General features: G+C 36.9%; 1 long non-coding RNA gene across 1 annotated transcript in view; it reads left to right on the top strand.

The window, feature by feature from the left end:
* Positions 1 to 22752, top strand: part of LOC110284460 — a 34577-nt gene extending 11825 nt beyond the window's left edge. The window contains exons 4-5 of the long non-coding RNA XR_002376946.1: positions 10003 to 10208; positions 20614 to 22752. This is a non-coding gene — a long non-coding RNA (uncharacterized LOC110284460). The remainder of the gene's footprint in view (positions 1 to 10002; positions 10209 to 20613) is intronic.
* Positions 22753 to 25811: the final 3059 nt, after the last annotated feature.

Below are 25811 nucleotides of genomic sequence, written 5' to 3'. Positions count from 1 at the left end.
TAGCCCTGGCTGTCCTGGAACTCACTCTGTAGACCAGGCTGGCCTCAAACTCAGAAATCTGCCTGCCTCTGCCTCCTGAGTGCTGGGATTAAAGGCGTACGCCACCATGCCCGGCTTTGGGTATATTCCTAAGAATGGTTGGTATTGCTCGGTCTTCAGTTAGATCTATTTCCAATTTTCTGAGGAACCTCCGTATTAATTTCCAGAGTGGTTGTATCAGTTTGCCATCCCACAAGCAATGGAGGAGTGTTCCTCTTTCTCTGCATCCTTGCAAACATGTGTTGTCAACTGAGTTTTTGATCTTAGCCATTCTGACTGGTGTGAGGTGGAATCTCAGGGATGTTTTGATTTGCATTTCCCTGATGATTAAGGATGTTGAACATTTTTTAGGTGCTTCTCAGCCATTCGGTATTCCTCAGTTGGGAATACTTTGCTTAGCTCTGTACCTCATTTTTTAATAGGGTTTAGTTTTCTGGAGTCCAACTTCTTGAGTTCTTTATATATATTGGATATTAACCCCCTATCGGATTCAGGATCTTTTCCCAATCTGTTGGTTGCATTTTGGTCTTATTGACAGTGTCCTTTGCCTTACAGAAGCTTTACAATTTTATGAGGTCCCATTTGTCCATTCTTGATCTTATAGCACAAGCCATAGTTGCTCTTCTCTGGAAAATTTCCCCTAGGCCCATATGTTTGAGGCTCTTCCCCACTTTTTTTTCTATTAGTTTCAGTATATCTGGTTTCATGTGGAGGTCCTTGATCCACTTGGTCTTGAGCATTGTACAAAGAGATAACAATGGATTGATTTGCATTCTTCTACATGCTAACCACCAGTTGAACCAGTACCATTTGTAGAAAATGCTGTCTTTTTTCACTGGATGGTTTTAGCTCCTTTGTCAAAGATCAAGTGACCATAGGTGTCTAGGTTCATTTCTGGATCTTTAATTCTATTCCATTGATCTACCTGTCTGTCATAGTACCAATACCATGCAGATTTTATCATAATTGCTCTGTATTACAGCTTGAGGTCAGGGATGGTGATTCCACCAGAGGTTCTTATATTGTTGAGCATAGTTTTTGCTCTCCTAGGTTATTTTTATTCCAGATGAATTTGCAAATTACCCTTTCTAACTCAGTGAAGAATTGATTTGGAATTTTGTTGGAGATTGCATTGAATCTGTAGTTTGCTTTTGGCAAGATGGTCATTTTTACTATATTAATCCTGCCAACCCATGAGCATGGGAGTTCTTTCCATCTTCTAAGATCTTCAATTGCTTTTTTCAGAGACTTGAAGCTCTTATCATATATATCTTTCACTTGCTTAGTTAGAGTCACACCAAGGTATTTTATATTATGTGTGACTATTCTGAATGGTGTTCTTTCCCTAATTTCTTTCTCAGCCTGTTTATCCTTTGTGTAGAGAAAGGCCACTGATTTGTTTGAGTTAATTTTATATCCAGCTACTTCCCTGAAATTGTTTATCAGGTTGAGTAGTTATCTGGTGGAATTTTTGGGGCCAGTTAAGTATATTATCATACCATCTGCAAATAGTGATATTGTGACTTTTTCATTTCAACTTTGTATCCCTTTGATCTTTTGTTGTCTAATTGCTCTGGCTAGGACTTCAAGCATTGTATTGAATAGACAAGAACATAGTGGGCATCCTTGTCTAGTCCATGATTTAGTGGGATTGATTCAAGTTTCTCTCCATTTAGTTTGATTTTGGCTACTGGTTTGCTGTATATTGCTTTTAGTATATTTACATATGGGCCTTGAATTCCTGATGTTTCCAAGACTTTTATCATGAAAGGATGTTGGATTTTGTCACATGCTTTCTCAGCATCTAATGAGATGATCAAGAGGTTTTTTCTTTGAGTTTGTTTTATAGTGGATTATGTTGATGGATTTCCCTATGTTGAACCATGCCTGGACACCTGGGATCAAGCCTACTTGATCATGGTGGATGATCCTTTTAATGTGTTCTTGGAATCGGTTGGTGAGAATTTTATTGAGCATTTTTGCATCAATATTCATAAGGCAAATTGGTCTGAAGATCTCTTTCTTTGTTGGGTCTTTGCGTGGCTTAGGCATCAGAGTAGTTGTGGCTTCATAGAATGAATTGGGTAGAGTACCTTCTGTTTCTATTTTGTGGAATAGTTTGAGGAGTATTGGTATTAGGTTTTCTTTGAGGTATGATAGAACTATGTAGTAAACCCATCTGGTTCTGGTTTTTATTTTTTTGGTTGGGAGACTATTAATGACTGTTTTTATTTCTTTAGGGGATATGAGACCATTTAGATTGTTAATCTGATCCTGATTTAAATTTGGTACCTAGTATCTGTCTAGAAAAATGTCCAATTCATCCAGGTTTCCCAATTTTGTTGTGTACAGGCTTTTGTAGTAGGATCTGATGATTTTTGGATTTCCTCAGATTATGTTGTTGTGTCTCACTTTTCATTTCTGATTTTGTTAATTAGGATCCTGTCCCTGTGCACTCTAATTAGTCTGACTAAGGATTTATCTATTTTGTTGACTTTCCCAAAGAACCTGCTCCTGGTTTGGTTGATTCTTTGTATAGTTCTTTTTGCTTCCACTTGGCTGATTTCAACATTGAGTTTGATTATTTCCTGTCTTCTACTCCTCTTGGGTGAATTTACTTCCTTTTGTTCTAGAGCTTTTAGGTGTGCTATCGGGCTGCTAGTTTATGCTTTCTCCAGTTTATTTTTGGAGGCACTTAGAGCTATGAGTTTTCCTCTTAGACTGCTTTCATTGTCTCCCATAAGTTTGGGTATGTTGTGGCTTCATTTTCATTAAACTCTAAAATGTCTTTAATTTTTTTCATTATTTTTTTCCTCGACCAAGGTATCATTGAGTAGAGCGTTGTTCAGTTTCCACGTGTATGTGGGGTTTCTATTATTTATATCTTTATTGAAGATCAGTTTTAGTTTATGGTGATATGATAGGATACATGGGATTATTTCAATATTTTTGTATCTGTGGAGACCTGTATTGTGACCAATTTTATGGTCAGTTTTAGAGAAGGTACCATGAGGTGCTGGGAAAAAGGTATATCCTTTTGTTTTAGGATAAAATGTTCTGTAGATATTTGTTAAATCCATTTGTTTATAACTTCTGTTAGTTTTACTATGTCTCTGTTTAGTTTAGGTTTCCACTATCTATCTATTAATGAGAGTGGAGTATTGAAGTCACCCACTATTATTGTGTGCAGTGCAATGTATGCTTTGAGCTTTAGTAAAATTTCTTTAATGAATGTGGATGTTCTTGCATTTGGAGCATAGATGCTCACAACTGAGAGTTCATCTTGGTAGATTTTTCCTTTGATGAGTAGGAAGTGTTCCTCCTTGTCTTTTTTGATAACTTTAGGTTGAATTAGATATTATTCAATATTAGAAATGGTTACTCCAGCTTGTTTCTTGGGACCATTTGCTTGGAAAACTACTTTCCAGTCTTTTACTCTGAGGTAGTATCTCTCTTTGTCACTAAGGTGGGTTTCCTGTATGCAGCAAAATGTTGGGTCCTGTTTACATAACCAGTCTATTAGTCTATGTCTTTTTTTATTGGGGAATTGACTCCATTGATATGAAGTGATATTAAAGAAAAGTAATTATTGCTTCCTGTTATTTTTGTTGTTAGATTTGGGATTCTGTTCATGTGGCTATCTTCTATTAGGTTTGTTAAAAAATTACTTTCTTGCTTTTTCTATGGCATAGTTTCCCTCCTTGTGTTCGAGTTTTCCCTTTATTATTTTTGAAGGGCTGGATTCGTTGCAAGATATTGTATAAATTTGGTTTTGTCATGGAATACTTTGGTTTCTCTGTCTATGGTAATTGAGAGTTTTGCTCGGTATAGTAGCCTGGGCTGGCAGTTGTGTTCTCTTAAGGTCTGAAGGACATATGTCCAGGATCTTCTGCTTTCATAGTCTCTGGTAAGAAGTCTGGTGTAATTCTCATAGGTCTGCCTTTATCTGGTACTTGGCCCCTTTCCCTTTAATATTCTTAGTTTTTGTGCATTTGCTGTTAGATTATTATTCGATGGGAGGAATTTTTTTTTTTTTGGTTCAAACTATTTGGAGTTCTATAATGTTCTTCTACATTCATGGACATCTCTTTCTTTAGGTTAGTGAAGTTTTCTTGTATAATTTTGTTGAAGATATTTACTGGCCCTTTAATTTAGAAATATTCTCATGTATACCTATTATCCTTAGGTTTGGTCTTCTCATTGCATCCTGGATTTCCTGGATGCTATGGGTTAGGATCTTTTTGCATTTTGCATTTTCTTTGATTGTTGTGTCAGTATTTTCTATGGAAACTTCTGCACCTGAGATTCTCTCTTCTATCTCTTGACTTGTGTTGGTGATGCTTGCATCTATGGCTCCTGATTTCTTTCCTAGGTTTTCTATCTCCAGAGTTGTCTCCCTTTGTGATTTCTTTATTGGTTGTAGTTCCATTTTTAGATCCTGGATGGTTTGTTCAATTCCTTCTCCTGGTTGGTTGTTTTCCTGTAATTCTTGTGTTTCCTCTTTAAGGACTTCTACCTGTTTAGCAGTGCTCGCCTGTATTTCTTTAAGTGAGTTATTAACGTCCTTCTTAAAATCCTCTACTAGCATCATGAGATATGATTTTAAATCCATAGTGTGTTGGGGTTTCCACGACTTGCGGTGGTGGGATTACTGGGTTCTGATGATGCTGAGTAGTCTTGGTTTCTGTTAGTAAGATTCTTACATTTGCCTTTTACCATCTGGTACTCTCTGGTGTTAGATGTTCTAGTTGTCTTTGGCTGAAGCTTGTTCCTCCTGTGAGTCTGTAAGACTCTGTCAGCACTTCTGGGTGACCAGCTCTCTCCTGTCAAGACCAGTGCACAGAGGACTGTGGAACAGCCCTACCTCCTGTCCGTATGGTGCAGGTAGGACCCTGTTCCTCCTGCTTTGTTCCTTCTGTTTCCTGTGCACTCATGAGTGGTCCCACCTTAGAAAGTCACTGGAGAGGAAATGGCTATCTCCCCTGAGTCCCGGGGTCAGAGAACTCTCTGGATGCAAGCTCTTCCCTGGAAGGGAAGGCGCAGAGGGCTGCAGAACAACCCCACAACATGGGTGCAGAAGTAGGCCTTTAAGACCCTGTCCAAGCTGCTCTGCCATTTCTGTGGCCTGTATGTTCCTGAGTGGTCCTGCCTTCCCAAATTTGTCTTAAATGACCTTTTATCCAGAATAATTTTGACATTTGATAATAATAGCTACTAAATATCTTAGACCAAAATTCCTATGCTTATGCATTTTTTCATGTAATTTATTTGTCCTGTTAGTCTCTACTGCAGTGTCATTAGTAATGAGAATTATGTGAAGTTATAAGTAGAATATTTAGGGGTTTTTTTGTTTGTTTGTTTTTGGTTTGTATGTGTGTGTGTGTGTGACTTGCATGGTATTTTCTCACTGCAATTTCAGTGACCCCCCCCCTACTTTTTTAAAGACTGATATTTAAAAGCTTTCTTTCCCTGAGCACATGCAGCTCAACACTGGGTCTATCCAAAAGAAAGCACATTACTCTTGCTCACCACAATGTGAAAGTTTCAGTAATTGGGGTTCCTGAATGTGCATAGATAGATAAATTACACCATGTACAAGTGCTACATATCTTGACCATATAGAAAAAAATATACTCTTCATTTAAAGAGAAAAGGCATCAGAGTGTAATGTTTTATCTTAACGCTTTTCTAGATGAAATGTCATGTCTCAAAGGTATGGTTAATTTATAAAAATCATCTTCAGTTACCCCCAAAATTGGCTGCTATGAGTTTATAGTAATTTGAATAGGTCTGGCCACCATAGACTCACATGTTTATATGTTTGACCAATAGTTAGTGGCACTATTAGTAGGTGTGATCTTGTTGGAGTAGGTATGTCCTTGTCGAAGGAAGTGTGTCATTGTGAAGGCAGGCTTTGAAGTCTCTTATAAACTCAAGCTATGTAGAGCTCCATTTCCTTCTGCTACTTTTGGATCAAGATGTAGAACTCTTAGTTTCTTCCTCAGCACCATGCCTGCTTGCACTATGCCATGCTTCCCACCAGGATGATAAGAGGCTAATCCTTTGAAACTATAAGTCATCCCCAAGATAATGTTTTCTGTTATAAGACTTGCCATGGTCTTTACATCTTTTCATACCAATAGCAGCCCTAATGAAGACATTGTTCTTTTCTTTATTCCTCTTTGATGTTATTGTGACACATTGTTAGACTCCATGCCCTAAGCAGAAGACAAAAACATTTGGCACGTGACCTTCACCAAAAAAAGACGAGTAGTATTTATAGAAGAGTAAATTACCATTTCTGTCTGTGCGTTGCAATGCTCCCTGCCATGAAGATTATGGACTAGACCTCTGAAACTAAAAGAGAGCCCCAATTAAAATTCTGTTTTATAAGGGTTATCATGGTATCTCTTCACAGCAATAGGACACTGAATAAGACACAGGTAGACAATAAAATTGGGAGCATGAGGCTATTTATGGCAACTTTAAGTGAAAAGTAAAAGAACGTAATATTAGTTGTCCTAGCCACATATTTGTATGTGCCACTAGGGAAACACAAATTAAAACTACGATAGTAGATCAATACGTATTTTGTCAGAATGGTTAGGATAATGTAGGAGGAAATACTAAGTAGTGGATTCCAAGAAACTGTATTAATCATACATTGCTGGTATGAACAATAATTTATCCAACTGCTCTGTAGGATAAAAAAAAGTTAAACACGAAACTACTTTATTACTGAATGTTTCAATCCTGACCATTTATTTTAAATGGAAAAATTTTGTTTACATAGATAATCACAAATGTGAACTAATAAAATTATGTGTAACATTTAAAAAATAATAGCTATAAATTTAAAAAAAAACATTCACTTGTCCTTTAGCACAATAATGGCTGTGGAAGTTATGGAAAATCATTTTATGAAACGCTGTTCAGCGATACAAAATAATTACACTGCTAAGAGATACAATAACATGCAATATGCAGAGAACCACAATAAGAAAAAAGAAAGGAGAATCAGTTCAAAGGATCATAAAAAGTATACTTCTAAGTATTTCATTAATTCATTGATTTTAATAGCTGAGTAGCACTCCACTGTATAAATGTACTACATTTTCTGTATCCATTCCTCTGTTGAAGGGCATGTGGGTTCTTTCCAGCTTCTGGCTATAATAAATATGGCTGCTATGAACATAGTAGAGCATGTGTCCTTATTACATGTTGGAACATCTTCTGGGTATATGCCCAGGAGTGGTATTTGTTGGTCCTCAGGTAATAGTATGTCCATTTGTCTGAGGAACCACCAAACTGATTTCCAGAGTTGTACCAGTTTGCAATCTCACCAGGAATGGAGGAGTGTTCCTCTTTCTCCACATCTTCTTCAGCATCTGCTGTCACCTGAGTTTTTGATCTTAGCCATTCTGAATTCTTAGGTAATAGGATGGAAATAGAAAATATCATCCTGAATGAGGTAACCTAATCACATAAGAATGCACTCATGGTATGTACTCACTGATAAGTGGATATTAGCCCAGAAGCTCGGAATACTGAAGATACAATTCACAGACAACAAGAAGTTCAAGAAGGAAGACCAAAGTGTGAATACTTCGATCCTTCTTAGAAGGGGGAACAAAATGCCCAAAATACCCATGGGAGGAGAGACAGAGATAAAGTATGAAGCAGAGACTGAAGTAATGACCACCCATGACTGCCCCACCTGGGGATCCACCCCCTATACAGTCACCAAACCCAGACACTATTGTGGATGCCAGCAAGTGCTTACAGACAGGAGCCTAATATAGCTGTCTCCTGTGAGGGTCTGCCAGTGCCTGACAAATACATAGGTGGATGTGCTCAGTCAACTGTTGGCCTGAGCACAGGGTCCACAATGAAGAAACTAGAGAAAGGACCCAAGGAGCTGAAGGGTTTTAAAGCCCTATAAGAGGAACAACAATATGAACTAACCAGTATCCCCACAAAGCTCCCAGGGACTAAACCACCAAACAAAGAGTACACATGGAGGGACTCATGGCTCCAGCCACATATGAAGCAGAGGATGGCCTTGTTGATCATTAATGGGAGGAGAAGCCCTTGGTCCTGTGAAGGCTCTATGCCCAGCATAGGGGAATGCCAGGACAGGGAAGCAGATGTGTGTGGGTTGGTGAGCAGGGGGAGGGAGAATGGTATAGAGGATTTTAGGAGGGGAAACCAGGAAAGGGGATGACATTTGAAATGTAAATAAAGAAAATATCTAATAAAAATGAAAAAATTAAAAGAAAAGTATACATCTATGTTTGGGAATTTAATGAAAGGCCAAGGTTATTGAAATGAACAGTAGACTACTGGCTGACAAAACAAAGAACAGGATAAAGACAAGTGAGTAACGGTGGGGAGAAAGAGGAGTGGATGTGACTGGGGAAAAGCAAGATGGGGATTTTTATCTTCAAAGAGTTCTGTGTGTCTCCTGTATCTATGTGAACACCCAACTTTCTGAAATGGGCTGCTTTGAAATATATTACCATTGGAACTGACAAGGTACAGGGGATATAAGATTCACATTTTTTTTCTAACTGCACATGAGCACACTATTTTCTCATGATTCCAGTACCATATATGTATATTTGGAAACTTCTCAATTTGAGATGAATTTTTACAGAGGTAGTAATGATTCTGAATAAATCATAAAATTTCAAAATGATCTTCATGCATGTACACCATCCTCCAAGCACATTGTTTCTTTTTGACTTTGTTTTGAATCAATTGATTTTTCATTTTGTTTATTCTTGACATTTTTATACACTATACAGTGTATCTTCATCATGTCTTCCCTTCACATCTCTCTCCCCAACTCCTGCCATGAATCCCTGCTCATCACATGTCCTTTTTATCCATTTATTTACCTACTGAATTCACTTAATGCTACCCAGAGGAGCATGGTTGTGGAGCCAACTACTGGAGCACACGTTTTCTTTTGGATCCATGAGGTGAGACACACTCATGCTCTTGCCAAATACACAAGTCCCTCCATACAAAATCCAAGAAAAAGCCAATAAGTCTTCCACAGGCTGAGTGATCTTTATACCTAAAACAACCCAACTAAGAAACAGTGAGTTCATTTAAAATACCCTTATTGCTACCAAGTCAAGTTTTAATTTCAGATGACATACTGGAATGATAGAGTGAGGGGATCAGGGATTTTCAAAAGCTACACCTGTATCATACTCATTTGACTTCCTACCCATGATCAGGACAAGTATAACAACAACAGACATGCTAAATTGGACAGAGAAAGTCCATGAGACCTCAACCCTACACAAGGAACTACAGGCAACAAAAGAATTCTGAGAGTGGGAGAAATAATCTTCTCTAGAAAAGAAGATACCAAATGGTCAGCCCTACAAAACATATATTTGAGCAACATTATGCAGTCTTAGCAGTTGATATTTAGGTACATATATATATATATATATGCTTAACAACTATAAATAAAAAGGAATGCATAAATTTATAAAGAAGCAAAGAAGGTCAAATGGATCATTTGTAAGGATTAAAGGGAAGGGAAACATTATTTAATTCTACTGTAATCACACAAAAAAAGAGAAAGAAATACTATTTTAAAAGAAACTGGCAAGGAGAATGAACATCTCGCTTACCACATCAGTGAACAGAACTGTGAGGAGGACCTGTATCCTTTCCTATTGTACGTATCCGTTCATAAAATATTCTCAATTTAATTCATTACCACATACTTGCAGCCTCTTTAAAATTAAATATATAGTGAGTAGAATTCCCAAAACAATCTATGTGGTATATTGTGCAGAATGTTAGGAGAGAGGCAAGATGAAAAAGGAAAAAAGTCACGAGGCATAGTCCTTCATTGAATGACAATCGCATTAGAGGCCTAAAGATAATCAGGATGGTATCTTATTTTCTTTTTTTCTTTCGTCTTTTTTTTTCTCCTAGAATTTGAAAGTCACTTGTGCAGTTAAGTCCATGTAACACAGTTGGCACCTGTTAAAGCATCCTATACCTCCCTCTGTGGCCTCTTCTTGGTCTACAAAATCAGTTTTATATAAGTTGGCTAGCTCAGGTTCATCTCTGATCATCTTGACAGAATCATTCTCTTCTTCCTCCAGTGAGACTTCTTCAATTCCCTCAGGATGTCATAGGTGAGTTCTCACCTTTGTGATACTGTGGCACACAGAAAACAGAGCAATTTGCCTATTCCATGGAACATCGCCCCACCACAGTGGACAAAGGGAAAGAGAAGCTGTGGTTTGCCTCCACCACTAAGGCTTTACACCATATGGTCAAACCTATGGTAGAACTCTTGCCTGAAAAGTAGAAACAGATCATGTAAGAAGAGTAGATGAGTTCCTTACATTTTGATTATAGCAAAGCCGTTTTGAATTCAGTAGATAGCAGCAGATGCAGTTCACTGGATGCTTTTCTGTGACTGAAATTTTCTAGGAAGGTGAATGTTTGTTCACACCTTTATTTTTACTACAAAATTACAGATGCCAGGAGGACAGAAACCCTATGGTGCCTTCTCAAGGAAGAGCCCCTCAAACAACATGTCTTAAGTAGATGATTATTGAGGCCATGTCTCCCAAGGGATGTAAAGACAATTCTCTATTCACACATAATCCTTTCTCCCAGTTGGCTCTCTGTGCATCAAGCAATCTCGTAAGTATTTCTTATGGAGTTCACACACACGCGTGTGCGCACACACACACACACACACACACACACACACATCCTACAAGAGGGGTAATAATCTAAAACTGAGATTGTATCATAATAATCTGGAATTAAGGAACATTTGGGTAAGGGTCAGGCACTGATCTCTGGATATTTATTTCAAATTTCATGCTGGTGATGACTGTATTTGGTTATCTAAACCTAGTGATAAAAAGAAAACTAGTGTAAGCCAACATCTCCATCTTACACGCCAGAAAATTGAGAATGAAGATGTTCAAATAGCTTGCCAAACACCATCCTCTTGTATATTGTGGCACTCCAGAATGTTTCAGTTCACAAGTGGGGCCTGATTCAAATCCAGATTATGATGGAAAAATCTGGAATATTTATTTCAGTCAATTCCTCCTTTAACTTTATTTAATTCATGTCATTCATGCATTGGTGTGCATTAATGAATGGGCATGAGGGTGCTTGTGATTGAGTGTATGTGAGTACACTTTTGAGAATGTGAATGCAGCTCAATATATATGTTCTTTCGGGAAGTACAGTGTGTGTGTGTGTGTGTGTTCTTGTGTATGAATGAATGCATAAAACTGGGTGTAATTTATCTCTTGACTGAAGTATTGAAGTTAGTGTAATAGTCTCCTCTTTGGAGAAAGAAATGGCAAGAATCTTGACATTATTGAGACATATGGATCATACAGGTTCCTGCATCAGGCCTGCAACAGTGCCACCCACCAGAACAGAACAAAGCAGGGATAGCAGGCCGGGGTCTTCTGTTAGCTTATGGCTAACTTGGTAGTTGGCAAAATGTTAAATTTCAACCTTTCATGGTTCTTGACAAGAATACCTTCCTTCCTTCCTTCCTTCCTTCCTTCCTTCCTTCCTTTCTTTCTTTCTTTCTTTCTTTCTTTCTTTCTTTCTTTCTTTCTTTCTTTCTTTCTTTCTTTCTCTCTCTATATATATATTTATTCTTTAAATGCAGATATATCATCATATTTGATTATATTATTGAGATCACACAGTGATTGAGAAGTGATATTTTCTTTTATTATAACTAATGGGAACACTAAGTACATAGAGCTGGATGATGCACAGTAGGGCAGGTGACTAGCCTGGCCCTGTGAACTCAGTAGGGCCATTTTCTTTCTTAGACATAAAAGCCAAAGCAGAAGCTTGTCCCCTTTGGCTTTCGTTATTGTCACAAAATGAAATTAATTAACGGAGAACACTTGGAAAAATACAGAATGACTCACAAAGAGACTCAATCTTACTATGCTCACACAATTCCTTGTAGCAATAAAGAATGTTCTTTGTGTTTTTATGTGTGTTTATGATGTATGTACAGAGATCATTAGAGAAACGTGATTATATTTGCCCTGATAACAATACTTTATTTTTGTATGTCATTGTGAGTATCATTATAGAGAAACAGAGAAATACTTAATGTACATTTTAAATTTCATTCCATCTATTTTTATTTGTTTCATTTAATGTTTTTTTCATGCAGTATATTCTGTTCATATCCTTTCCCCTCTCCAGTATCTCACAGACCTTTACCACCTCCCAAACCTACCAACTTTACTCTCTCACTAAGTTGAAAATTTTAGCAGGTATACTATTTATTAGCCCACGAAAAGACTAAAAAATTGTACCTGCTCTTGAATTCACCTCTCTTATATCTAAATTCCATGTTTTTCACATTTCATGGATGAAACTTATAAAACCACTTACATTTATATTTGAGAAATACAATTTATAAGTTAATATATGCCATGAAATCAGATACATATGGATTGAAGTCAAAATCCTTAACTGCTTAGTTGTGGGATCTGCAGTCTTAGTTATTTTTCTATTGTTGTTACAAAACACCATGTCTAAAACAGCTTGTAGCAGGCTTTATTTAGGGCTTATGGTTCTTTAATAATGCAAAACCATCACCACCACAGCAGGTACCATGGCATCAGGCAGGAGAACTGGATATGAGCTCTCAGATCACAGTCGGCAGAGAGCTCATATCCGGATCCCATCCACCAACAGGAAACAGAGAGAAAGCAGGTCAAGAATGGCAGTGAAACCCAACAGCCAGCCCCCAGGGACATGACTTTTCTCAGCATGGTCATCCTTCCCAATTCTTCCCAAACATTGACGTCAACTGGGGACCATTTTGTGAGTGACTGGGGAGCAATCTCATTCATTTCCAAAGAATGTTTTTTTTTTTTTCCTAAAGAATTATTTCTAAAGAGGAGCTAACAATTGATATTTACTGTGTGGTGTAATTTGTGATAAATTCATATAGCATGCAGAAATCTAAGTGCAGTGAAGTTGCCCAACTTTGCCCTCTCTCACTCTAAGTATTACTAGTGCGCTTTAACATCTGATTATGTCTATTAAGAAATATGGAGTTCCACTTTAATTTTAATTCTTTCGGAATTATAAGAGCTTACCAGACATAAAAGACAGTAAATCTTTATGACCTAAATATTTAAAGTATTTTCACCTATTTCTCTTCTGTCTCATAATATTATTTTCCATTTTTCTTTCATATATGAAGGTGATACTCTATTTTTTCTCCAAACATTTTCTGTTCTCTGTACTTCCTGCTGCATCTTAATTAAAATGGTCACATGATGACTTGTTTTGTCCACAGATGAATAAACAACAACAATAATATCATTTCTGAACACATGCATTAACAGCCAGGACACCCATACTGTATCCCCTTCTGCAAAGGGGTGGCAGTTTATATAGACACAGAGACGATGAGCCTTAGTCCTCCAGTGACTAAAATGCTTATTACATTTCCACTTATAAAACAGCGAAGCAATATAATCTTTGATGCTAGAACAACTAGAATCTTCTACCATTTGTTACTTTAGTATATAATCTAGACTATTTGTTATATTTTTCAGGGTACCTAACTTTACCTATCATTTCCTTAGAAGTGCTGCCTTGGAGAGAATGCTGAGACAGTCCAGGAAGACTATTGCAATTATTGAGATGCTCAGTTTGGGCAGAATAACATCTTGTGATTGTAGGTTACCTACTGTGAATATTTTAAAGCAGGAATTATGGATGTCTGCAGTTATGATGCTATGCAAACAATTAGGGAAACTAACTTTTAAGTTTTCCACCATTTGTTTGGATGTTTAGTATTATGAATAGATACTCTTTTTGGACTTGCAATATACCTCACCATTTTCAAAGACAAGATAAAATCTGGTGGGGAAGTTCTGCTACCTTTGTTTTTCAAATAATCATGGATAATGTCATAGATAAAATATGTTCCAATTTATAGAATATGTATGAATTTATAAGACTGTACATGAAAGTTTTGTTCTTGTCATTGCCTCAGTTCAGTCCCAACAGTAGATCCTGCATTGTGAGTGTGTGTGTGTGTTATTGCTTTGATTAAGGACTAAAAGCTAAACTAGTAAGTCAGGATGGGTATGAGGGATGTAGGATCTAGATGTTTACATGCAAGAGGACCATTCTCTAAAGAACAGTAACACATGAAACAGTATTGCTCACTCTCTCTGAACAGAGCCATTCTCTGAAAGGTTGATGTAAGGAGTAGAGAGCCTTTGACCTCACAAGTTAGCTCACATCAATAGCTACCTTTGCTCTCCATACTTCCCAGCGATCTGGGCTAGTCTCAAAGCAAGCACTGCCCTTCCAATGGGCTTCCAAAAGGTAGGGACCACCTGTGATTGACAGTTCCCTCCCATTTTCTTCATGGTTCTTGAATTTTAGGGGGAAGGAAAAAAGAACCTAAAAAGTAAAATGACAGTTCCCTCCCATTTTCCTCACAGTTCTTGAATTTCAGGGGGAAAGGGGAAAAGAGCCTAAAATGTAAAATTAATTAGAATTTACAAGTAAAATTAATTTGAAGAGGTTTATAAAAACACTCTTCTGAAGAGTATGTTTAAGGTCTTCAAAGACAAGCACCAAAGATTTATCTACTAAGAATATTGCAATTGTGACATGAATTCTGGTTATTATGACTGAACATAGTTTTAAGTATTACTTTTTCTTCTTCATCATAGTAACATTCCATTTTCATCACTGGCAGCTTTTCATTTTTTTCACACATGCATGTGTGTTGGAGAAAGTAGAAAGGAACTTCATGTCCCCTACCACCACTGACATAAGCACCCAAGCCTAGGCTTTCTATAAAACAGCATTTTACCATCTACCCTTGAAGAGTGATGACAGTCAGTTAATTTCATGTAAAAGCTTTATAATCTTAGAGGATATATTCTAGAATGTTTGTTTCAACATTCATCTGTATCTTATTCTGCTTAAAATGCTGGAATATATAAGTTCATCTACCTGTCTTCTATTCCCCAGAGTTATTTTCATTTATTAAATCTCTTCACTGGGCTTATCATCTCTCTAGGCAGAGTTCTTGGCATCCATGTTCTGCAAAGTGTGACCCTGCTAATGATGGGTTCTAATGACATGACTGCTGTACAGATTTCCTGACTTCATCCTACCACTGGGATTCAGTGGTATTTATATAATTTAGAACTTGTCTCTCTACAATTTATCTCAAAGACTGATTTTATTTATATGCATATATATGTATATATCAGGGAGAGAGAAAGAGAGAGAGAAGTTTGCTATGATTTTAGTAGTTTTAGAATTATTGCATAAGAACTTCTGCAACAAATATAAAAAATTACCATAATTCCATATGTGGATTCAAAATCCAACTCCCCTCATGCACATCTCCACATTATGTTTAATTATAAGCTACAGAAATTTACCTGAGAGGCAGTGAAACTTGTTTAGAAGTTTGCAGTAGTATGTGCTCGCTTCTCACATGTGCATTTTGAAAGAAAATCTATCATGTAGTATTTAATTGTATAGCTGTTATTTCAGTTATTGATTCAACCACTGTGAAAACTGGTTAGATTCTCTTGAGCTGATAGGCTAAAAACTCACCCCCCTCCTTTAAGCATAGTGAGAGATCCCTAAGTATTGACTTTAACCATAGCATTTTAAAACACTTCAAGAAAAAGACTTCTAACTTTTGTTCAGTGATTGCTCATTCAACTAACTTTTAAGGTTGATTTGTATCTCTTCCCCTTTTTGTTGTTTTAGAGGAAGAATAGGTCAGGCACGTTGTCCTCTGTAAGTTTTCATACTGATTTAAGAAATAAACAGTATAGAAGAAGCATATAATTAGAATGAATTGGGTAGTGTAACCAGCAAGCATAAGGGATCTGTTGTGTGTATCTGTAATATCTGTAGAAGGAGTTAGTGAATGCATTTACTCATGAGTATTTCATATTCATGTCTCTATTTTAAAGAATGGAAGTTTGAGAGTATAAATTACGTTTGTAAGTTATTTATTTTGGATGGTAAATACTTTAAAATAGAGATAGCCTCTCTTGTTGATTAAAAACGGCCTCAGCCTATAGCTAGCAGAGTGGTAAAATAGATGACTTTTCACAGAGAGTTATGGCTAAATGTTTACCAGTGGGAGCCAACATGGTAGCATGGATATTAAGGAGGCAAATTCTACTTAGAAATAACAGACAAAGCATGTTAAATAATTTGGTTTTAATATTTGCTTGAAAAAACAAACATTACTTTGTTGATTTGGTGTCTAGGGAGTGAGGGTAACCCTGACAAGTTTCTTTCCTCTAGATCAAGTGTTCCAGCCTTTCAGTTATTCATACTTAAGAAAGAAGCATAATGTACAATGTTACACAGGAAACGTGTGTGTGTTTGTGTGTGTGTGTGTGTGTGTGTGTGTGTGTGCATAGAATGCTCAAAATTGTACTATATCAATATTTGTATCATATATACCTATGGCTCATTATGCTTACATGTCTGAATCATGGTACATCACTGAGGGAAGCTAAGAAAGTAACTCATAGCATGAGCACAGAGGCCAAGATTGAGCAGAAATCATAGAGGAACATACTGTTTTCAATGTTCAGTCATGTTGTTGTTCTCCATGGCCCATTCAACTTCCCTTCTTCACAACCCAGGACTACCAGTCTAGAGGTGTCACCACCCTCAATGGGAGCAGTCCAACCACAGCAACAAAAGACTCATGCCTACAGGCTCGTCTGATGGAGGCTGTCCCTCAGTTGAGCATCCCTCTTTCCAGGTGATTCTAGTGTTTGTCAAGATGATGTAATCAAACTAGCATAACGTAGAAATACAAACACTAAGAAGAAAAGTAACTTGGGAAAGGTCTCCTGGTAACAAAATTTGGATTTGAACTCAGGTTGCCAGCATCATAGAGCATTATGAATGTACAATCATGGAGCATTGTGGATTACTGTACAGAGGATGATAACTACCAAAAAAATGAAGAAAATTAGGAAGAGTTCAGATTCATGTTATTCAAATTTTAAATGTACAGGTTGAAGAATTAGCTTGCTTTTGCAGGGACTAAGATATTATGTAAGATGAATATGTATATTCACATATAAGATAAATATGTGATCTTTTTCTGCCATACTTGCTTGCTTCTGAAAACGAAAAGGGTTGCTTAAAGAGCACACTGATCACAGGTTGCCCTATGGTTATATTAGTACTGATCAGCCCTTAGTAAACAGGACACACTTAGTCACAACTTCATATTCTTCTGTGGGAGTTGTATGATTAGAAGTCAAGTAGTGAGCAATGTAGAAAGTGAAAAGTAAGCTTGAGTCTTGTTCTTGAGGTCCAGCTCAGTGTCTGCACTCAACTATAATTATCTCTGACCATCTGACCTGCTCTTTGTACTTGGCCTTCTTAGAGTTGTTTTTCTTCCTGCACTCTTCTCAGTTTAATGAACTTCTGTAGACACAAACTCTGACCTCCATGAACTTACACAATGCACTCAATCATTTGGGGTATATCAACAGCTGCAGACTCTGACCTACAAGCTCTTTGACTTATGAAATTGGTCAAGACTCTTAGCAGAGCCAAATTTTTATCTTTTGTAAAATTTTAGCTATATTTTTTTACAAGATCAAACTCTTTAGGCCCTGTTGTAGAAATTCTTTTTTTTTTTTAACATCATAAGTTATGGGTGGAACAGCTACTGAATTAGGATCATTTTTCTGATGCTGAGACCTGGAGACCAGAGAGTTCATTATTAGTGGACTGGAACAGAAAAAAAAAGACAACATGTTCAAGTAAAAAGGCTAGATCACAAAAGAAGATGGCTGCCCATTCTAAGATGCTAGCCAAAGAAGCCTGAAGGGTATGAAGGAAAGTGGAAGAAACATGTGTGCAGACTGCAAAAGAATAGTTCTCAGACACAATGACTTTCCAAATGTTGAAGCAGGGCATAGATTCTTTGGGTGTAATGAACTAGAACATAATTGAGACGGTTTATTTTATGTTGAAAAGGATGAGGCAGTACAGACTAGTGTTTCTTCTTTATGGTCTCACGTGTGTAGGAATGCATTCTTCTATTTTATTCTAAGTTTTTGTTGTTGTTGTTGGTTTGGTTTTTCTGCTTTTTGGTTTCTGTTTGTTTTTTTTACTAGAGTTTTGTATTCAAAATTTGGCATGTTGTTGGAATAGGCCAACACAGAAAAGAACCATGAGTGAAGGCTTAGTCAACTTAGCTGAGATGGAAGTGTGTTGCAATGAGCCTTCTTCTCATTATGGTCCCAGGATAAGCTTAGACATAGGAAATATATGCCTAGCATTTGGGGAGGAAAGGGAAAGTTGTAGATTTTTTTTTTTAATTCTTTGGAGACAAATGTCTGAACTTTGGCAAGTCCCATCATTTATGATCTGCTGACTCATCTCACTAGTTTATAACATTGCAAGATACAGAGTCAGGTGCCTACAGGGACAGAAATGTGTCCCAAAATATTGCTATGAAAACAAGGAGCAGAATGGGATTAGTTGGCCACTTTTATATATGGTAAAGAGTTTGAGAAAATTATGAGCCCAGATCTTTTAGCTCCCTGCTCAATATCTGGAAAGAAACAGGAATCACTTATGATAACATATATATATATATATATATATATATATATATATATATATATATATATATATGGTTTGAAATTGCATGTCACTAAGTTCAGTATAACCCAGACTGCACTGATAGTTACACAGGACCTCTTTGGTTAAAACTGTAGCATTTTATTTGGAAGGGGACATTTTCTGAACATTGGGTTTATGTGTGACTACCCCTGTGTTTCTGAGAAGAGTGAGCTTTGTGCTTACTGATCCTTTTCCTCAGCAGAGGTGTCTTTCTAATTCATGGTTGAGGAGGTCAGTGTCCACTCTTGAAGGGTAGGATGCTCTCTTCTGAACTGGATCCTTGCATAGTACACTGCTCATCTTTAAGGTCTGCGTGAAACACTTTTATTGCTTCTAGGGCAGCAGCTTAATTCAAGTTCTGACAAACTGAGTGGGATTCAACCTGTAGATTTTGAGTAGGTCCAGGTTCCAGCAGAGGAATTGAACTGTTTCTCATGTATGTCTCATAGTCTAAGAACTTGAATATCTTCTTAATGAGCTGATGAGCAAAATTAAAGTTGTGTATATGTTTCTCATAACATTAATTATACATTTTGTTTATTTATTCATTTATTTATTTTTATTATGGTGCTATGTGTGAGCCTGTGACCTCACCCTATGGCTAAGCAAAGCTTTCTATCACTGAGTTGTAGTCTGGCTTCATAATGCAATGATCACTAAGTTACTAAGGCTACATCTAAAATTCTTCTACAGTTAAAATGCCAGAATTCCCTGGATGTTTTATAGAGGAAAGTGTCCAATATTTTAGAGAAATTAGAATGATGTCATACATTTTCAACATAGGACCAAGTGATCCACCCCCTCCCTGGGTTTCCAAAAGGGTTCCAGAAGACAGTCTCTTCATCGGGGCCATAATAAATATATTTGCAGAATGTACTTGAAGAATTCCTGATGTCTAGTCTTTGACGGTCAATCATGGTTCAGAGTTTTTCTATTACCAAACTAGCTCTCTCAGTTAGTGAGGATTCTCGATTAGAGTTGACAAGGGACATGATTGCAAACAAGAAGATCATGAACATATGAGGCACAATGAAGACTGGACACGTCATAGGTAGTCTGAACATAGAGGAGGGCTCATGATAGTTGATGCAGGCAAGATGTAGTGGCTGAGTGTAAATGTTGCTTTTATTTTCTCAGATAAAGTGATGAGATGAGATTCCTTCCCAAATTGTGCAATTACCTGGATTAAGCTGAGCACAGAGTAAATCTTTCTCTGCTCTAACTACCCCTAGGCCCAGGCCTAGAAGCTTCTAGCCTCCATAAAATCTCATCTTCCAAGATGACTGATTCATTACAACTTTTCTCTGTTTCTGACTGAATTGCTCAGCCTGGCATGACACTAACTTTGGCAATATGTTCTAATCTCCTGTCTTCTTATTCTCTGGCTAGTTCTATCTTCTGTAGTGAGAAGTTTGGTTTCTTTAAAAAAAAAAAAACAGCACAGTTATGTTATGGGATTATACTTTTGTTTTAATCCTCCTCCTACTCCTTCTTCTCCTCCTCCTTCTCCTCCTCCTCCTTCTTCTCATTCTCCTTTTCCTCCTCCTGCACCTTCTCCTCTTCCTCTTCCTCCTCCTTCTCCTCCTCCTCCTTCTTCTCATTCTCCTTTTCCTCCTCCTGCACCTTCTCCTCTTCCTCTTCCTCCTCCTTCTCCTCCTTCTTCTCTAAGAAAACTGTAGAATTTTTGCCCTTAATCAAGGATTTGAATATTAGAAAGAGTAGTGATTCGTCACACAACCTCCTTCAGGTTACCTTCTGGGACTATGATATGAATGCATGAATCTCTAATCTATAGGAGACTGTTTTTTATAGTAGACTATTGTATATGTATATTAGATTAATGTAAATCTCATCATTTAATAGCTGTCATTACAGGTTCAGAGGTTCAATCCATTATCATCAAGGTGGGAGCATGGCAGCATCCAGGCAGGCATGATGCAGGCAGAGCTGAGAGGTCTACATCTTCATCCAAAGGCTGCTACTGGAAGACTGACTTCCAGGCAACTAGGGTTTGAATCTTATGCCCACACCCATTTCAACCAGATCACACCTATTCCAACAAGGCCACACCTCCAGATGGTGCCACTCCCTGGTCCAAGGATATACAAACCATCACACACATTTTGGTCTTTATGTGGCTTCATGGCTATGATATGTCATTCTATCACTCCACTGGGTGCATTATTCTCAAGCCAACAATTTTTATTTTTCTATTAACAAAGACCAACAGGAATAATTTTATTTCATAGGGTAGATCCAGAAATGTCTATTTACTATTTTTCTTTATAACAGCATCACATATGTAATTCTATGTCACATGTAGTATCATGACTTCTGTCATGAGATAGTATGTTCTCCCTGAACTCCAATCATTGAGTTAATGAGCTTTGTGTCATGATAACAAATAATATAAGATCAATTTCTAACAAGAAAGGATGTATTTTGGATTGGACATAAGGGTCTACAGTTCATAGTTGCATGGCTCCCTTGCTTTGGGGCCTTTTTAGGGAAATCATGTCATGGTGGGAAGTCCATGGGAGAACGAAAGCATTCACCTCATGACTAGAATATAAAAGAGAAAAAGGAGGGACTGGGGCTCTGCTATCTCCTTCAAGTCTATGTCCCCCAATTCCATGAAGTTAAATATTAGACTATTCTATGTTACTAAATTAATTGAGAAACTGAGAAAATTGGGAAACTATAGGTTTTGAATTGATCAGAGAACCCCTAAAATAGAAACACTTCTTTGTACTATGTCTGTCATGTAAGTGGCTCTGATCTTTATATCCAGTACTGACTGAGGAGACTGAGGGAGACACTTTTGGATGGCTCCCATAAGCAAATCACATTGCATACCAGCAGTGTTTTGAATTCAAATTTGCTAATAATCGCTGCAGATAATTGTTATAATTTTGAGAAATTGCTGCTGGCTTGTTATCAGGCCCTAAAAGAGAACCATTGGCTGTGGAAGGGAGAATTTTCCTGAGTTAATGAGCATCATCTATATCATCTTCTATACATTTGTGAAGACAGGCGTTGTTCTTTATCATAAAATGGAAGAGGCATACAGAGTACTGAACCTGAGCTCTGTGCTACACATGCAATCCTGCTTCATCTAAACTGATCTGACTATCACATTGCTGAGTGGCCAACCTGACAACAGGAGAGGCCAACACAAAACACATGCTGGATTCCAATCTTCAGAGGGGTCAGTCAGCTGCCTGATGGCACATCAACTTTATTATACAATCTGCATAGCCAGGGGGCAACACCTTGTTACTATTGAAAAAGCAACTTACTTTGGGGTATGGAAATTTCTATCTCAGTTCTTAGAGCTTCTGCCTAAACCCCCATCCACAGATTTACTGAACACCGATTAATATTATGAAATTCTATTGCTATGAACTTCTATTGTTCTAATGAAGGGACCTAATATGCTGCATAAAGTGCAACTGAGTCCATTCGTAGAGAATAATTTATTACTCTCATCAAGTTCATTTTCAGTGTGAAGCAGCTGATCTGGAAGAATGATTTTCTGGCAACTCAAGGATGTGCCAGCTAACTGTGGCACTTACTATTCCATATATGATATTATTATAGACCAGATTATACATTTCATGTATGATGCTTTTTATCCCATAACCAAAATTCATAAGCCTGAGAACCACGTAGAAGTGAGTGTTACAATTAGAACTCTGAGCCCAAAGACTAGGGTTTCCTTCCTTTCCCAACACATTAGATTTCGCGAGTCTTATGTCCACTAAGACCAAAACAGTAGTCAGAGAAGAAAATGCTGTATAACGTTTTTGCCAGGCAAATATATATATATTTAAGAACCTCAATTTTTATCACATAGTAATTCACCCTTTCTAAGTAAACATTTGAAACGTCTCTATTGAATTAATGAATTTACAAAATAGAGTCAAAGAAATCTGAGCCTAACTTTAAAAATAATGCTTAATATATTCTATGGAGGTGGAAAATACAGGAAATATAGTAGGGAAAAAATAAAAATGACAAAGACATTAACCAGGATGCGAGATTAAAATAGTAAATAAATATGTATGGTGTTGACCTTGATAGTTCAGTTTCTCCAGAGATTCTAGATCTGGAAAAAATAATATCTCTTCTTTCGCAACATGAAGAGGATTCTCACTGACCAAATTGGGCAATTTGAGAAGTAAAAATGTTTACTATTGGAAGATACCAAGGAAGCAGGGTTTTTTTTCTAATTTAGTTTTCTATTATTTATTCATTTGTTTCCTAGTTTTCATTTTTCTTTTCTTTTTTTGCCATAATAAACCATAAACAAAAGCATCTTGGAAAGGGAAGGAAAGAAATTATTTAGGTGTATATGTCCGTTTCATAGCCCATCATCAAAAGAACCAAGGCAGGGACTGAACCATAGACCATAGAGGAGTGTGCTCACTGGCTTGCTTCCTCTATCTCTTTTCAGTTACCTTTTCCATATAGTCCAGGCATATCTGCCCAGGATAGCACAGTGCATATTGTTCTGTCCTCCATCAAATACCAATTAATAAAAATGTCTACACACTCACACTGACCAATCTGATGGATCTAACTCTTCAGTTGAGGTTCTGTCTTTCCAGGTCTCTAGTTTGTGTCAAATTGACAAAAACTAACCAGCAAGTTGGTACTTTTAAAACCAGCAAATAAGAGCAATAAGAGTAAATCAATACAACATTTTACTCAGGCTGTGTTGTATAATCCAGTCACTGAGTGACTAGGTCACAGAAGAATAATTCTTAATGAAAGGTTCTAGCTAACTAATGAAGACAGAGTGTATTGTGAGTATTGTTATTTTGTAACTTCTACAAGGTAACTAAGAGAGAAATTCAACATAAATAAGCTTGCAGCCTGACACCATGATGGACACACATCACTAACATCTGTGACACATCGATGGACACTTGTCACCATCATCTGTGACACCATGATGGACACACATCACTGTCATCTGTGACACCTGGTGGACACATATCACCATCGTTTGTGACATCCTGATGGACACAGAGGACCACCCTTTTTGACATCCTAATGAACACACATCACCATTGTATGTGACACCCTGATGGATACACATCACCATTGTATGTGACACTGTGAAAAAACACACATCACCATCAGCTGTGACATCCTGATGGACAGACATCCCCATGTGTGAGATATTTCAGCTAATGATGGATCATACCATCTATACTATTATCTACCTATTTATAAAATTAGTATATTATATAGTATATTAAAAAGCCTATGTTTATGAAATATATAAAACAAAATATAAAATAAGAAATCTGTCAAAACAAATAATAAAAATATAAGAGCATATAAAATTATGTAGAGGGAAGAACTCAGTCAAATGAAAAGCTAAAATAAAATAAGAAATCTATGGAAAATGACCCATTTTTATTTTAAAAAGTATAGAGCAAAACATTGAGTTCAAAATTATCATCGCTAAAATCAATATTCAGTTATTTTAGTAATAAACCAATATAGCTTTACAGGATTAGTTTTTTGTGTAGAAGAGACAAAATATTATTAATTACAATCTAAGTCTTAATTAATTAATAACCAAAATCTGTCATTGAAGACTCTGAAATTTAAACCTGTTTTTGGAAATTGATGATATGAGGAATCACTGTTAATCATATTTTATAAAATAAAACTGTATGTTCTTATGCTGAAGGAATTTTTAAAATGCTTTTTTATTTTTCTTTGTGTATATAGATGCTTTGCCTATATGTAAGTCTGTGTACCATGTATCTACCTGGTACCCATGAAGGACAGAGGAGGGAGGGCTCTGGCTCTCCTAAAACCAGAGTTATGGATGTTGTGAGCTGCCACGTGCTGGGAATTAAAGAGCAGCCAGTTTTCTTACTTACCAAGACATCTCTCCAGCCTCATGAAAAATACTTTTTATCACTGAATTTTTATTTCATCATTAGCAACATACACTGAAACGTGTAAATTACAAGTTTAACTTCCATGATATAAGGCACAGTGATGTTATCCTGGTTCCATAGACTCCGAGTGTGATGGAGGAAGACCAGTGACATTGCAGTGTGTTTATTGGGTGCGAGATTCTTTCTCTGCAGCCTGGAATGAAGCCTCCTATATATTCCCAGATTTGCCTGACACCTCACTCCCATGCCAGTCTGGAAATGCCACTCTTGCTGATTTGGTTTTGAAATACTGATTTAAGACATTCTGCTCACTCCTTAAAAGGATGGATGGATTCATTCAAAGTTCAAAAAAGTGTTCTAAAAACAAATGATACAAACATATCATTTGAAATAAAGATACATATGTATTAGAGAAAACAAGCCTATTATTTATTTAACATCACTTCATTTTTCTCTCAGAACCATTTCCTCCATTTTGGTAGTTGCTTGTCTATTTAGAGTCACATATTCTTTGCACTTTTATTTTTCAACTTTGTCTTAAACAGAATGCAAATTTTGTTAGGGGATTTTATTTCCTAGGATAAATTTATGATAAAATATATATGTGTGTGTATGTATATCATTGATGCATGGTTGGAACTGTATACTGTGGCTGAATTTATATCAAATAAGTAGGTAATTTTATGATCATTAATAATGGTTGTAGCTATGCAAGCCAAGACAATGATATGGGTAATTGAATCTCATGCTTCAAAGCACAAAGTGATTGCTATGAAGAAGTCAGAGGAGAATGTCTTGCCCAAATGTAGAACATTATATATTTGGATACTTAGGAAAGGAGAGATGAAGAAATATCATCCTTTTCCAAGGCATGAGGGAATTTGTTTACTGGAACATCTCATTGCATAAAACAATGATGTTGGTTCTGAATTAAAATGTATTACTATTTCCTTTTAGCATACATGATATGTGGGACTATTGGTAGGATCATGTCAAAATGATGTTTATGTGACCAGTAGGGATTTTTTTCTGGTACAGTGAACATGCAAAATGAGCAATGACCTGAAAGATCAAGACAGGGAGGCAGAGAAGAGAGAGAGAGAAAGAGAGAGAGAGAGAGAGAGAGAGAGAGAGAGA

The sequence above is a fragment of the Mus caroli genome, chromosome 18, assembly GCF_900094665.2.
Source record: "Mus caroli chromosome 18, CAROLI_EIJ_v1.1, whole genome shotgun sequence".
Taxonomy (NCBI): Eukaryota; Metazoa; Chordata; class Mammalia; order Rodentia; family Muridae; genus Mus; species Mus caroli.
The sequence above is the reverse complement of the archived record's forward strand: the minus strand, read 5'-3'. Positions and strand labels throughout refer to the sequence as shown.